We start from the raw sequence: 14519 nt of genomic DNA, 5'->3' as shown, positions 1-14519 counted from the left end.
CTAACAAGACCCTTTTATTATTCTTAGACAGTCAACCAGTCCCAGTGGCTCCTAAAAGGCCCTGGAGTCAGACAAATCTGGATTTGGGTCCTAACTTCTCCCCTTAGTGGCTGCAGGGCTGTACCTATATGACTTGATCTCTCTAGAGCTTAGTTTTTGCTTCTGTATAACAGGGATGACACCAGCACTGACCTTAGAAAGTTGCTGCAATGGTGCCATGAGTTGATGTACACAACAGTATTTGGACTAGCACCTGGCACATGGTAAATATTGTAGATATTTCTACTGTTTTTATTAGATGGAGCCTTTTCCAAATGTGGTAGGATATAGAAGATGGATAACATGAGGCACTGTAAATGTGTTTTTATTTAATGTTTATATGAATTCTAAAAGGTGTAAATATTACTATTACTCCTATTTTACAGTTGAGGAAACTGAACACATAGGGGCCTAATAGGTTTCCCAAGATCACACAGCTAGTAAGAGGCAGAGCCAAGATTCAAACCCAGGTAATCTCTAGAGTCTGTGCACTTAATAAACAGAATTATTAAGAATCAGTAGGAAGAAATGTTTAATTCTTATACCCTTGGAAGTAATGAAAATAGTCCAAGGACCTTGTGATAGGTGGAATGGTGTCCCCCCAAAAGTATATATTGAAGTCCGAAGTCTCAGTACTTCAGAATGTTACCCTGTTAGAAACGCCTTTAGAGGGGTAATAGTTAAATCAAGTGAGAATGAGGCCATTATGGTGGACTCTCATCCAACATGACTAGTGTCCTTACAGAAGGGGGAAATTTGGACACAGAGACAGATGCGCATAGGGGAAATGTGACGATTCACACACAAGAAGGTCACGCGATGATTGAGGCAGATATTGGACTGACGCATCCACAAGCTAAGGAATGCAAAGGATGGCCGGCAGACACCAGAAGCTGGGAGATGGGCACAGAGCAGATTCCTGCACAGCTCTCAGAAGGAAGCAGCCATCACAGACTCCCTGATTTTTGTCTTCTAGCCTGCAAAACTGTGAAGCAATAAACTTCTATTGTTTTGAGCCATTCAGTTTGCAATACTTTGTGGTAGGTTGAGGAAATGAGGACAGGTCTCCATCATTACTTTTGCCTCCTCCCAAGATCTAGAGATCCTGGGAAAGGGAACCAAGGCTCAGGTCTGTAGAGGACACAGTCAGTATCCCATGATGGGCTGGAAGTTTTTCAGATCTGTAGATTTCCGGAGCCACTGGCCATTTTTTTTTGCCTCCTCCTGGGAAGGCTGTTTGGCCACTTCTCTGGCTGAGAAGGCCCTGAGAAGTGTTTTTTTTTTTTTTTTTGTACAGGGGCCAACAGCAAGCAGAGTGGACTTCTCAGCCAGAGGCATCAGCTGATCATTGATAATGCCATTGACGCCTAACGTCTGGATGTTAAACGTACCCACATTCCCTAGATGCTCCTGGGAGTAAGACTGAATATTGGAGTTAAGAAACCAATTTATAAAAGTCTGCAGACAAAACCAGATTCCAGGGGTGTCCTTAGGATCTCGACTACCTAAAAGTGATCCAACCAAAGTCACCAAGTCATAAACACTGCAGGGATCCTTATAGGTGACGTTGTCAAGATCACTCATTTCACCAGGGAAAAAAAAAAAAAGGAAGCTTGGGAGGAAAAGTGTTTTCTCCCAGGCCATGGCCTGCTCAGTGGCATGGTCAAAAACAAGAATGATCACGACTTTCCCTCCAACAGTGAGAGTAGCTAGTTTCTGGCACTAGGCCCCATGCTAAGTGGTAATATGGCTCATCTCATATACTCCTTACAGTGACTGGCAGGTGATTGGTAGACCCACTTCACAGTGAAGAAATGGAGGCTTACAGAGAATAAATGTTGTGCTTAACATTAGTAACCAGTGAGTGGTGGAGCCAGATTCCACCTTGGCCAGTCCAACTTCAGAGCCTCCTGATTCTTAATTGCTCCTCCCTGTACCTATTGTGCGTCCAGGTCATGCACAGCCTCTCCATGCACAGAGCTAGGTGGCAACTGAAGACAGCATGATGGCTTCAAAGGTAGGAGGCTGGGACACCCAGTGAGGACTATGAGCCTTATTGCTGATCCCAGGCAGAGCCACATGTACTCCCTAGGTGGGCACAGTAGCCCACGGCCAGCCTCTGCTGGTGCTTTCCAAGAAACAGGGTTTTCCCCAGCAAATGGGGACTTCTGCAACCTTTGGGAGGGAGGCTGCCACTGGTTGGATGTCCACCTGAACGCTTACAGATCCTAGGAGACAAGGCCCAAGGTGGGGAGACAGCTACTGATATTCTTTCTTCCAACCCGGCTAAGGTATGTTGGATCAGCACAGGACTGAGGGATGGGGTGGAAAGAGCTGTGGAGTTGGAGAAAGCTGGGATCCAGGATCTGCCACTTCCTGGCTATATGCTGCTGAGGTTGGTTACTTAACCTTCCAGAGTGTCACTTCCACAGCACAGAACCCATGGGCTGCTGGCAGGGTTACAGACAGAGTCCTCTAATCAGGTCAAAGCAATCAGGTCCTGGTACTTGACAGGGGCTCAAGATAGATGGCTTCACTTTTCCTGAGGATGGCCAGGCATTCAGCTGGGTCCTCAGGTGTAAGTGAGCTCACCTGTGTGCATGTGAGTCTAACCATCTTCTCTCTCTCACATTACAAATGACACTGAGCACTTCTCTTCAAGTGACTGGCAAAAACTCCAGCTTTTTAGATAAACCTCATCATTAAGGTGGTTCTCCATCCGGCAGTGTGTTTCTATGATTCCTTGTGTAACTTCTTATGCACAAACATGTACAACCCTCCAATCATATATATTCGTTAACAAATGATGAGCAAAGCTCTTAAAATAAACACACACACAGACTGCAAGGCCAAAAGGATGGCCTGAGAAAAGGGAGACAAAGTCAAATTGACTTTGTGTGGTTTTCGCAGAGGTCTCAGATGTGTATGGATGGCTATGGACCCTGGGAACCCCCTCAGAACCACTTGGACTTTCTCCGTTGACCTTTTCCGGGGTATTGAGCAGTGGACAGGATTTGGGTTATGGGAGCTGGAATCACCCTCAAAAGGAGACTGGGAAGATGCTGGCAACAGAAGACAGGGGCCTGCCTCCTCTTCAGGGGTGTCTTCCTTGGACGTCCTTCCCCAAGGCCCTTGGTAGGGGTGCGGTAGAGTGGGTGGAGGCTGTCCTCCTAGGGTGGTGACAAAGTCCACATTTCAGGATTGCTGTTCTATAGAGCGTTGCAGTGCTTTGGGCTGTGAGGCTCTTGCTAACTCCCCTGGGCTTCTCTCAGAGTCCTATTACCTGGTCAGAGACAGTCACCCTGCAAAAGACCAATGCCTCATCCTAGAGTACGTCTCAGAGCCCTGGAGGACGCTGCAAGGCCATTGGGCAGGCATTTCCTTATGGCCCCCTGGGACATTTCTACCACGTGATGGCCAGTCTGTCGGTGAGCACATCCCAGAATGGGAACCCACCGCCTCCTACCCTCCCTTTCTGTCTTGGGGAATACTTGGAATGTTAAGAAGTACTAATTCTTTAGCAAAATCTGCTTCTCTGTTACTTTCCTCATTGAAGAAACAAAAACAGAATTGTTTTCCCACGTGACAGCTTTGTTTCTGTTTCTCTTTAATTTTCCCAGGAGAACTTTCCCTAGGGCCCTAGGGACTTGGGAGTGAATAACACTGCACTCCATGAGAAAGGAAAACAAACACTGAGAGAGTGATTTTTATTATTTCTCCATAATATTTTCTTTGAGAGGTGTAGCAAGGTTTATTGCTCATTTGCCGAGTGCCTGTTATCTGCTAAACATTTTTTTCCATTGTCATCTGGCTTCATTTTTGTTACGGACAAACTTGCCAGTTTAACTGTAGTTTCTCCATAGGTAACGTCTTTTCTTTCTGGTTGCATTTTTTTCCCTCTTTGCCCTAGCTTTGCTGAAGTATAACTGGTTTGTAGAAAACCGCACACAATGGATGTAATTTGGTGAGTTTAGGCATATGCATACACTCATGTTATTGTCACTACAATCCAGTAACAAACATAAAGCACCTCCCAAAGTTTACTTGTGTCTATTTTTTGGGGGGGATGAGGAGGTAAGGACACAACATGAGATCTGCCCTCTGAACACATATTGAAGTAAATATCTTACTGTTAACTACAGGCACTATGTTGTACAGCATATCTCCAGAAGTTACTCATCTGTATAACTGCAACTTTACACCTATTGTATGAAAATTCCCCACATCCTCCTGCCCCATCCCTGGTCAACATTACTTCATTGTCTACTTCTATACTGCTCTGTAATCTTTCCTCCCCTCCCCTCCCCTCCCCTCCTCCGCTCCTTCCCTTTACTTCTATACCACTGGGTAATCCTTCCCTTCCCCTTCCCCTTCCCTTCCTCCCTTCCCTCCCTCACCTCTCCCCTCCCCTCTCCTCTTCCTTCCACTCCCTTTCCCCTCCCTCACCTTCTCCCTCCCCTCCCCTCTCTTCCCTTCCCTCCCTTCTCTCCCCTTCTCCCTCCCCTTCCACTTCTATACACTCGTAATTCCCTTCCCGTTCCTTCCCTTCCTTCCCTCCTTCCCTTTCCTTTCCTCCCCTTCCCTCCTCCGTTCCCTCTCCCTCCCCTCCTCCTTCTCTCCTCCCTTTCCTTCCCCTTCTCCCTTCCCCATCCCTCCACTTTATACTGCTCGTAATCTTCCCTCCCCTTTCCCCTTCCCCTTCCCCTCCCTTCTCCCACATCCCATCCTGTCTCCTCCCCTCCCTCACCCCTTCTCCTCTCCTTGCCTTTGTTTTTGAGACAGGGTCTTGCTCTGTCGCCCAGGCTGGAGTGCAGTGGCATGATCTTGGCTCACTACAACCTCTACCTCCTGGGCTCAAGCGATTCTCATGCCTCAGTCTCCGGAATGGCTGGAACTACAGGCGTGTGCCACCACACCTGGCTCTAATTTTTGTATTTTTAGTAGAGATGGGATTTTACCATATTGGCCAGGCTGATCTCGAACTCCTGGCCTCAAGTGATCCACCTGGCTTGGCCTCCCAAAGTGCTGGGATGACAGGCATGAGCCACTGCATCTAGTCTGCTCCATAATATTTCTTTTTTTTTTCCCCGAGACAGAGTCTCGCTCTTGCCGCCCAGGCTAGAGTGCACTGGTGCTATCTTGGCTCACTGCAAACTCTGCCTCCCAGGTTCAAGTGATTCTCCTGCCTCAGCCTCCCAAGTAGCTGGGATTACAGGCAGTCACCACCATGCCTGGCTAATTTTGTATTTTAGAAGAGATGAGGTTTCACCATGTTGGCCAGGCTGGTCTTGAACTTGTGACCTCATGTGATCCACCCGCCTTGGCTTCCCAAAGTGCTGCGATTACAGGCATGAGCCACGGTGCCTGGCCTGCTTCATAATATTTGAGTTCAAACTTTAATTTCTTTTATTGAGGGTGGGGCACAGTCTGATTTTTAACTAGAACTGAAAAAGGGAAAATGTGTTGGCATGGAGGAAGATTAAGCAACTTCCCAGTGGATGACAGAAACTCTGCGCCATCCCAAATTGTCCGTACACTAGACTTGGGTCAGTTTTGGCCACATCCCGCCAAAGCTCTCCTTCCCTGCAGTGGTTTGAAGGGCCTCTAGGGTTGGGGAACTTGCTGAGACCCACAGGCCAGGTATATATTCCCCAAGCTGCTTGCAGGGAGGCTCAAAGGCAGTAGGAATGCCTTTCCTGCTCCTGGCCTATCAGTGCACATTGGCCACGGGAATTTAATAGAATCAGAGCAAATGGAATTGTATTTTAAACTCACTGGGCAGATTCCCCAAAGTGCTTACATGTGTCAGTGGGTTTGAATTCCAGCTAAACCACTTTTTACCTCAAAGACTTGCATGAGCTACCTTTCTGCACTGCCTTCTCATCGGCCCTAAAGAAAGAAACTAACGTGAAGCCCTGCCCAAGGAGAGTCTGAGCTCAGACTCGCCTAACCCTGCCCCCACCTGATGGTTTGTCTCTACCTGCCCTGGTAGCTGAAGACAAAAGACATAATCTTTTGGAAACACTATGGCCCTGCCCATCGCCTAAGAAACCCAAGTACTCATCCTGGTCAATGTAGGGCAGGATTATATCCCCTTCTACTACTGCAGCTGGCACTCTCCTGAAAGCACCACCTCCTGGCTGGAGACCAACCAACTCAAGCCATTACAGCAACTCATAACAGAACAACCCTGCTTCAAAGGAGCAAACAACAGCTAATGCCACTGCCTGCAACACCCTGGCTAACCAGAGGTCCTGAGTCTGTCCATGTGGCAATTTCATTGCTAGTGTAACCAGCATTCAAGAAAACCAGTGCACTAAACAAAGCTACAAACAAGGACTCCCACAGAGTCCACTTCATTCCCATGCCACCTCTACTGGAGCAGGTGCTGGTATCCAAGGCTGGGAGACCTGAAGATGGATCACATCACAGGACTCTTTATAGACATTCCCCAGCACGAGCCTGGAGCTCAGTAGCCCCACTGGGTGGCAAGACCCAGATGGGCAATAACAACTACTACAGTCTGGTGCTCAGGAAGCCAGAAAGAAAGGGGAAGAGCACCACATCAAGGGATCACCCCATGGGACAAAAGAACCTGAACAGCAGCCCTTGAGTTCCAGATGTTTCCATTGAAACAGTCTATCCAAATGAGAAGGAACCAGAAAAGTAATTCTGGCAATATGATAAAATAAGTTGTAAAACACTCCCATAAGATCACACTAGCTCTCTAGCAATGGACTCAAACCAAGATGAAATCTGAATTGCCAGAAAAAGAATTCAGAAGGCTCATTATTAAGCCACTCAAGGAGGCACCAGGAAAAGGTAAAAACCAATTTAAAGACATTAAAACAACAATACAGGATATGGATGAAAAGTCTCTAGAGAAATAGATATCATAAAGAAAAGACAATCACAACTTCTGGAAATGAAAGACACATTTAGAGAAATGCAAATACACTAGAAAGTTTTAACAACAGAATCAAACAAGTAGAAAAAATAGCTTCAGAGCTTGAAGACAAGGCTTTTGAATTAACCCAACCTGACAAAGACAAAAACTAATTTTAAAAAATGAACAAAGCCTCCAATAAATTTGGGATTATGTGAAATGACCAAACATAAGAATATTGGTGTTTCTGAGGAAGAAGAGAAATCTTAAAGTCTAGAAAATTTATTTGAGGGAATAATCAAGGAAAACTTCCCTGGTCTTGCTAGAGATGTAGATATCCAAATACAAAAAGCTCAAAGAACACGCAGGAAATTGATTGCAAAAAGATCATCACCTAGGCACATGGTCATCAGGTTATCTAAAGTCAAGATGAAGGAAAGAATCTTAAGAGTTATGAGGCAAAAGCATCAGGTAACCTATAAAGGAAAACCTATCAGATTAACAGCAGATTTATCAGCAGAAATCCTGCAAGCCAGAAGTGATTGGGATCCTATCTTTAGCCTCCTTAAACAAAATAATTACCAGTCAAGAACTTTGTATCCAGTGAAACTAAGTTTTATAAATGAAGGAGATATAAAGTCTTTTTCAGACAAATAAATGCTGAGAGAATTCGCCACTACCAAACCAGCACTATAAGAAATGCTGAAAGGAGTCCTAAATCTTAAAACCTCAAAATACACTAAAATAGAACCTTCTTAAAGCATAAATCTCATTCTCATAGGACCTATGAAACAGTAACACAGTGAAAAAAAAAACCAAGGTATTCAGGCAACAATTAGAACGTGAATAGAACAGTACCTCATATCTCAATACTAACGTTGAATGTAAATGGCCTAAAGGCTCCGTTTAAAATATACTGAATGGCAGAACGTATAAAAAGCTACCAACCAAGTATCTGCTGTCTTCAAGAGACTCACCTAACACATAAGGACTCACATAAATTTAAGGTAAGGAGCGGAAAAAGATATTCCATTCAAATGGAAACCAAAAGTGAGCAGGACTAGCTATTCTTGTAGCAGACAAAACAGACTTCAAAGCAACAACAGTTAAAAAAGACAAAGAGGGACATTATATGATAAAAGAATTAGTTCAATATGAAAATATTATAATCCTAAATGTATATGCACCTAGTACTAGAGCTCCCAAATTTATAAAACAATTACTACTAGATCTAAGAAATGAGATAGACAGCAACACAATAATAGTGGGGACTTCAACACTACACTGACAGCACTAGACAGGTCATCAAGACAGAAAGTCAACAAAGAAACAACAGACGCAAACTATACCCTAGAACAAATGGACTTAACAGATATTTTCCAAACGTTGTATATTTCCAGGATTATTTATCTCCTCTAGGTTTTCTAGTTTGTGCTCATAAAGGTGTTCATGAATGAACACCTTGAATGAACTTTTATATTTCTATGGTATTGGTTGTAATATCTCCCATTTTGTTTCTAATTGAGCTTTATTTGGAGCTTCTCTCTTCTCTTTTTTTTGTTAATCTCAAAAGTGGTTTATTGATTCTGTTTATCTTTTCAAAGAAACAGTTTTTTGTTTCATTTATCTTTTGTGTGTTTTTTTAAATTTCATTTGGTTCTGCTCTGATCTTTGTTATTTCTTTTCTTCTGCTGGGTTTGGGTTTGGTTTGCTCTTGTTTCTCTAGTTTCTTGAGGTGTGAACCCAGGTAAGTCACGCCCACCATGGCCACCTTTCAGTTCCCCTTGAGTATGTCAGTTCTTCTGTCTGGAATGTTCTTCCCCTCCCCTCTGCCCAGCACGCTCCTGCATGTTGGTCTAAAGCTTTGGTTTTTCAATTCATCCATTATTTCTTCTTATTATTTATTTATGAATTTATTTATTTATTTTTGAGACAGAGTCTTGCTCTGTGGCCCAAGTTGGAGTGCTATGGTGTGATCTTGGCTCATTGTAACCTCCACCTCCTGGGTTCAAGTGATTCTCCTGCCTTAGCCCCACAAGTGGCAGGGACTATAGGCATGTACCACTATACCCAGCTAATTTTTGTATTTTTAGCAGTGATGGGGTTTCATGATGTTGGCCAGGTTTGTTTGAACTCTTGACCTCAGGTGATCTGCCTGACTTGGCCACCTAAAGTGCTGGGATTACAGGCATGAGCCACTGTGCCTGGCCCCATTACCTCTTTAGGAAGTGTTCCCTAAACCTTCAATCTGCTATTTAAATCCTCAAATTCCTGTATTCTATACTCCAATGGCATCAAAGAACATGTCAGTGTAGCAATTTTCCTTTGTGTTTGATTAAAGATCAGTTAAAACTTCATTTCCCATTAGACCAAGGGCTCCATGAGGGCAGGGACATGCTGGGTACACTGCCTTCCAGAGCCTGGCACACAGCAGACATTCCACACATATTTGATGGATGAATGAACCAAGTCACTTATTAGGAATGTCTCTGGGTTAGTGACTTCACCTCCTCGGGGCCTACATCCTTCCTCTGAAAATGAGGGGGCTGGATTTCATGGTGGCTAAGCCTCCACAAGCTGCCCAAAGCACAGTGAGAATTCCTAGGATGAGAAGCTCCAGAATTAAGTAAATGGAAGTGGTATCAGTTAACTCCCCATTAGGCATGAGGGAAGCCAGACTAACGGGCAGTCCCTGAGAAGCATCACCACTAAGTATCTGGTGACAGATTCTCCAACAGACCTTTCCCCACACACAGGAAGCAAACTGTACCCAACTCCTCTCGCTGCTGTCAACCATTGGGGTTAATGAGTGATGGGAAAAAATGAGGACAAGCAAAAGGACTGAAACACCAGATCCCAACTATCTTTTAAAATTCTCTGGTTGGTTCAATAAACTGTTATTCAGCATCTACTCAGAATCTAAACTAGGGATTCAGAGATTAATGGAATATGGTCCCTGCCTGTAAGGGTCTGGTACAGGAGAGTGGGAAACAGATGACAACAATATTTTCATTCATTCACTAATTAATTAATTAATTCAAACATCTGCATTTGGACAGCTAATCTGAACAGAGTGTGAGGGCATACCTCTTCTGGATCTTAAATCATAACCAGAATGCAACGCTTAACAGCCTTAAAAATTTTAAACAAGCTGAACCATGGAAAATATCTTTCTGGCATTTCACAATTTTTTTTCTTTTCTCCAAAGCCATCCCTAATCATCAGGAGTTGGAAATTGTTGACAGAAATTGGGAGGCAGCGAAGGTGGTGGCTGGAGCTTTGGAGTCAATTTTAGACACTGGCTGAGTGAACTCTGGCGGGTTCCTGAGCCTCAGAATTCTTTATTCAAAATAAATGGGAAGGCGGCTTGCACATGTGGGTTGCTGGGAAGGTTCTGAATCAGACAACATGTGGGAAAGGCCACCTCTCCTCCTAGTTCCTCCGGTTTCTGTGTGCACTGCTCTCATGAAACTGGTGTTTCTATGTCCATTTCTCACCTTTATTAACTGAGATTAGGTAGGGGCTGTGTCTTGGTCATTCTGGCAAATCTACACAGACTAGCACAGTGCCTGGCACAAAGAGGGCTCTCTAAAGTTCTTGCTGAAAGAATACATTGTGGATTAGTTTCCACTCCCACACAAAATCAAGAAATGACCACATTCTGTTTGTTCTGGGCTGTGGTGGTGGGTGCCACTGTTGGAGAGGGCAGGGCCAAAGTGGCTGGGGTCAGGCACTGGCCTGACAGTTGAGAGGTGGCTTCCAAGGTCTTCCAGCTGTTGGCTGAGGAACATAGGGCAAGTCACTCATTTTCTCTGACCCTCAGTTTTGCCCTCTGTAAAATGGGGAAAAGCCTGTACCTACCTCACAGGGTGGGCATGAATTTGAAATGACTTAGTAGACGTGCTTAGAAGGCAACTGAACATACAGTGGGTGTCAGTCAATGGGTACCCTCACTAGCAATAGTAACGGAATATTCCGTTTGACCAAACATCAAGGCTGATGTCTGACAATGTCTTGCTCAACTACGTTGACTCATTTTTCCGAAAAAACAAACCTAATTTTCAGCCTTTTCCTAGGACAGGTCCCTCAATGGAATGACTCAGAGATTCTTCAGACACAGGGACTGAATCAAGACAACACAATTTAAAGGCTGGGAAGTACTCCTTATCTTTGTGCCTAACCTCAGGGCCGAGGTGAGTCTGGACCGAGTCAAATGCTGTCCTAAGCCTTGCAGTTTAGAGAGATTTGGTTGCAGGAAATGCTTAACGCCTACAGAGGAAATCTAGTCCTAGAGCCAGCTCTCAGCTGCTTGCTCAAGTTCCTCCCCCTTCACCCTCTTGCGCATCACATAACACCTTTTATAAAGTCAAAACCATGAATTATTTCAGGATTATTATGTGTCATAACTGAACTGAACTGCAGGTTCCTAAATAAATAAGTACTTAAATAGGGACATCACTGAATATTTATGAATTCAAGAGACTCATGTGTTTGGTTCATGAAAACTGTGAAGTAATTTGGAGAGATATCTTTTCCCTTTAAATTGAAAGAATCCTTTAAGGAGTGCCTCTGTCCAGGATGTGGGAGAACCTTCAATGCCACCCCTAGTGCAGACGGCAGCCCCTTTCTCAATACAATGGACCTCCAATGGTGGGGCATGGTGGGCCTGTCGTCCCAGCTCTTTGGGAGGCTGAGGCTGGTGGATCACCTGAGGTCAGGAGTTTGAGACAAGCCTGGCCAACAGTGAAACCCCATCTCTACTAAAAAAAAAAATACAAAAATTAGCAGGGTATGGTGGCAAGTGCCTGTAGTTCCAGCTACTTGGAAGGCTGAGGCCAGGAGAATGGCTTGAACTTGGGAGGCGGAGGTTGCAGTGAGCCAAGATGGCACCACTGCACTCCAGCCTGGGCCATAGAGGAAGACTCTGTTTCAAAACAAAACAAAACAAAACAAAACAAAACAAAACAAAACAAAACACAAAACAAAACAATGGACCTCCAAAATATCAGGGAGCCATCAGGGATATCTGATGTTGCCACGTGTGGAACAGATGTTAGCATCCTGTTTAGGGATGTTTTCTAGCTCACGGTTGGGGCATTTACCATAATGAAACATAAAGTGGGATTCCTGTATGTTCCTTTTTTTTTTTTTTTCCAGACACAGCTAGTCCCTGTCCTGAGAAGGGAGGTATCAACTAGAAATGGAGAATTTCTGTCAGAAATAGCGAGGTAAAGATGGCAGGAGGAAGAGTGAGGACTCTGGAGACAAACTCATGTGTTGGCTGGGTGAATGTGGGTAAGTTCTTTGGTTTCTGAGTCTGTTTCTGGGTTTATAAAACTATAGAGAAGCTACCTCCCAAGGAGAATTAAGTAAGAGCAGAGCACCTACCTCGACCTCTGCTATTCAGGCGACCTTCGTTCATCACTCCATCCTTCTTCCCCAAAGGTTTTCTGTATGATTTTAACATTCCCTCCCTCATTACTGTCTTCTTTGGGCCACTGGGGCATGAGGGAGGGTAACATCCCACCCCCATGAGCATTTTCAACTGGTGGTGGTGGTATAGCTTGGGAGAGAAGAGATGGGGACGGGGGCCTCAGGGGCCTCTGGAGAACTGCTGCCCCTAGACAACCTCCCGTTCAGCCATGGGGCCCTAGAAATGCCATCTGAGCTTACCTTGGAATACAGAGACACTGAGCATCTTTCTATTCAAGTTCAGGAAACACAACTTGTTCAGAATAGCTTTTGCCTGTTACGGGAAACCGTTGAGTTTGCTTTCAGTTTGCCTCCTCTTATCCTTTATCGAACCCAAACTCTACCTTTTGGCTATGCCCAACCTCTTTTGGTTTCTCACCAGTGCCATTCCTTTTCTCGTCTCTGGACCTTGGCCTGTGCTGCTTCTTCCATTTGGACCCTTCTTTCCCTTGTCTGTGCACCTGGCTAACTCCTTCTCATCCCATGAGTTGGATGTCCCTTTCTCCAAGAAGCTCCCTAACCCCCGACCTGGGTGTTCCTCCTCTGAGCTCCCACACAGAGCTGTGCCCTTCCCCATTGTAACACATATCACAGTGATGAATAAAGGAAAGTGCGATTTCCTCTCTTCTTGGCCTGCCCAGGCTCCATGTGAATGGATACTGTGTTGTCTGTCTCTCTCATGGCACTGTTTGTAGCACCTGGAGTAGCAGCAGGCACACAATAGGCGCTCAGAAGGCACTGCTGAATGGAACTGAATCCTATTGTCCTCTCTGGGGTGGGAGGAAAAAGCAATCATGTAGACAAGTGTTATGAACGGGAAAAGATCAAGGAGAGAAGATGGGAGGCCCGGCGTGGGGGCTCATGCCTGTAATCCCAGCACTTTGGGCGGCCAAGGCGGATGGATCATCTGAAGTCAGGAGTTTGAGACTAGCCTGACCAACATGGCGAAACCCTGTCTCTACCAAAAATACAAAAATTAGCTGGGTGGGGTGGCACATGCCTGTAATCCCTGCTACTCGGGAGGTTGACACAGGAGAATCTCTTGAACCTAGGAGGTGGAGGTTGCAGTGAACTGAGATAGTGCCATTGCACTCCAGCCTGGGCAACAGAGTGAGACTCTGTCTCAAACAAACAAACAAAAAAGATGGGGCAAGCAAGGAGCTTTCATGTGGACCAAAAACAAACAAAAAATCACTCCCTCATCTTAATGAGGGAGGTATGGGCTAGACCGGTAGGTTCTTACAAGGTGGGAAAATGGCCAGAGGTGGCTAGGTAGAGGTCGGAGGTTGCTGTCATTGTGGCCTCAATGCACTTCTATCCCCCTCCTTTCACTCGTGCCCTCCCCTTTGGGCTGTGCCCGCACCCGTGACACACAGGCATTTCCTCCTCCAAGTGGGAGGAAAAAGGAGAATGGAGAATGATGGCATTCTGGGACTGGCTGCTCATTAAAGTGCTCTTTTAATAGCGGATGGAACTGGCTAAAACAAGGTTTCCAGAGAATTTCATTTATTTGTCAGCTGCCTCATTTTGTTACTGAATCAATGAGTTAATGAGCAACGTGGTTGGCCAAAGTTGTCCAAGTTCATGAAGACAGAGGTGTGGTAATTTCCAGGGCTGCCTTTGGGACCTTATCAGTCATTCGGGAGGTTCTTACATTTATCTTATCCTTTGTAAAGATAACTGGGGAGGCCCATTCTGTGGTCTTCTGAGTGACCTCTGGAGAAGCCTACCTGGGCAAACCATGTATCTTCCTCCTTGTAATATTTCCTTTCCCTCCCGCAGCCCTCCCCCTGCCACCGCCCCCATTTCTCAACTCACCACCGAGCTGCTGTGCTTCAGGCCTGGATTTGCACTGACCTCTTAGGAAGCAGAACACCAAGGGCTTCAGTGGCATGTCCCATTATGGGGATGACACGGCCATTAGTAACCATGGAAACCGCCCTTCCCCATGGCTTGTGTGGCTCTACAGGCCTAATTTACAGCCGGCTCTTCCAGATTTGAAGGGGTTATGGGGACCCAAGCACAGTGGCACCTTCCTTTAGCCCTGACAAGGCAAATATCAAGCACTTTCAAAGCCTTTTCCGATTAGAATAACCTCAAGTCTTTGATTCAGTAAATGTGG

General features: G+C 45.3%; 1 protein-coding gene across 5 annotated transcripts in view; it reads right to left on the bottom strand.

Moving 5' to 3' along the window:
• Positions 1-14519, bottom strand: part of ZHX2 (zinc fingers and homeoboxes 2) — a 195835-nt gene that overhangs the window by 1569 nt on the left and 179747 nt on the right. The gene's annotated exons all lie outside the window — the stretch shown is intronic.

Source organism: Rhinopithecus bieti, unplaced genomic scaffold (assembly GCF_001698545.2).
Source record: "Rhinopithecus bieti isolate Rb0 unplaced genomic scaffold, ASM169854v2 scaffold_38631, whole genome shotgun sequence".
NCBI classification, from domain to species: domain Eukaryota; kingdom Metazoa; phylum Chordata; class Mammalia; order Primates; family Cercopithecidae; genus Rhinopithecus; species Rhinopithecus bieti.
The sequence above is the reverse complement of the archived record's forward strand: the minus strand, read 5'-3'. Positions and strand labels throughout refer to the sequence as shown.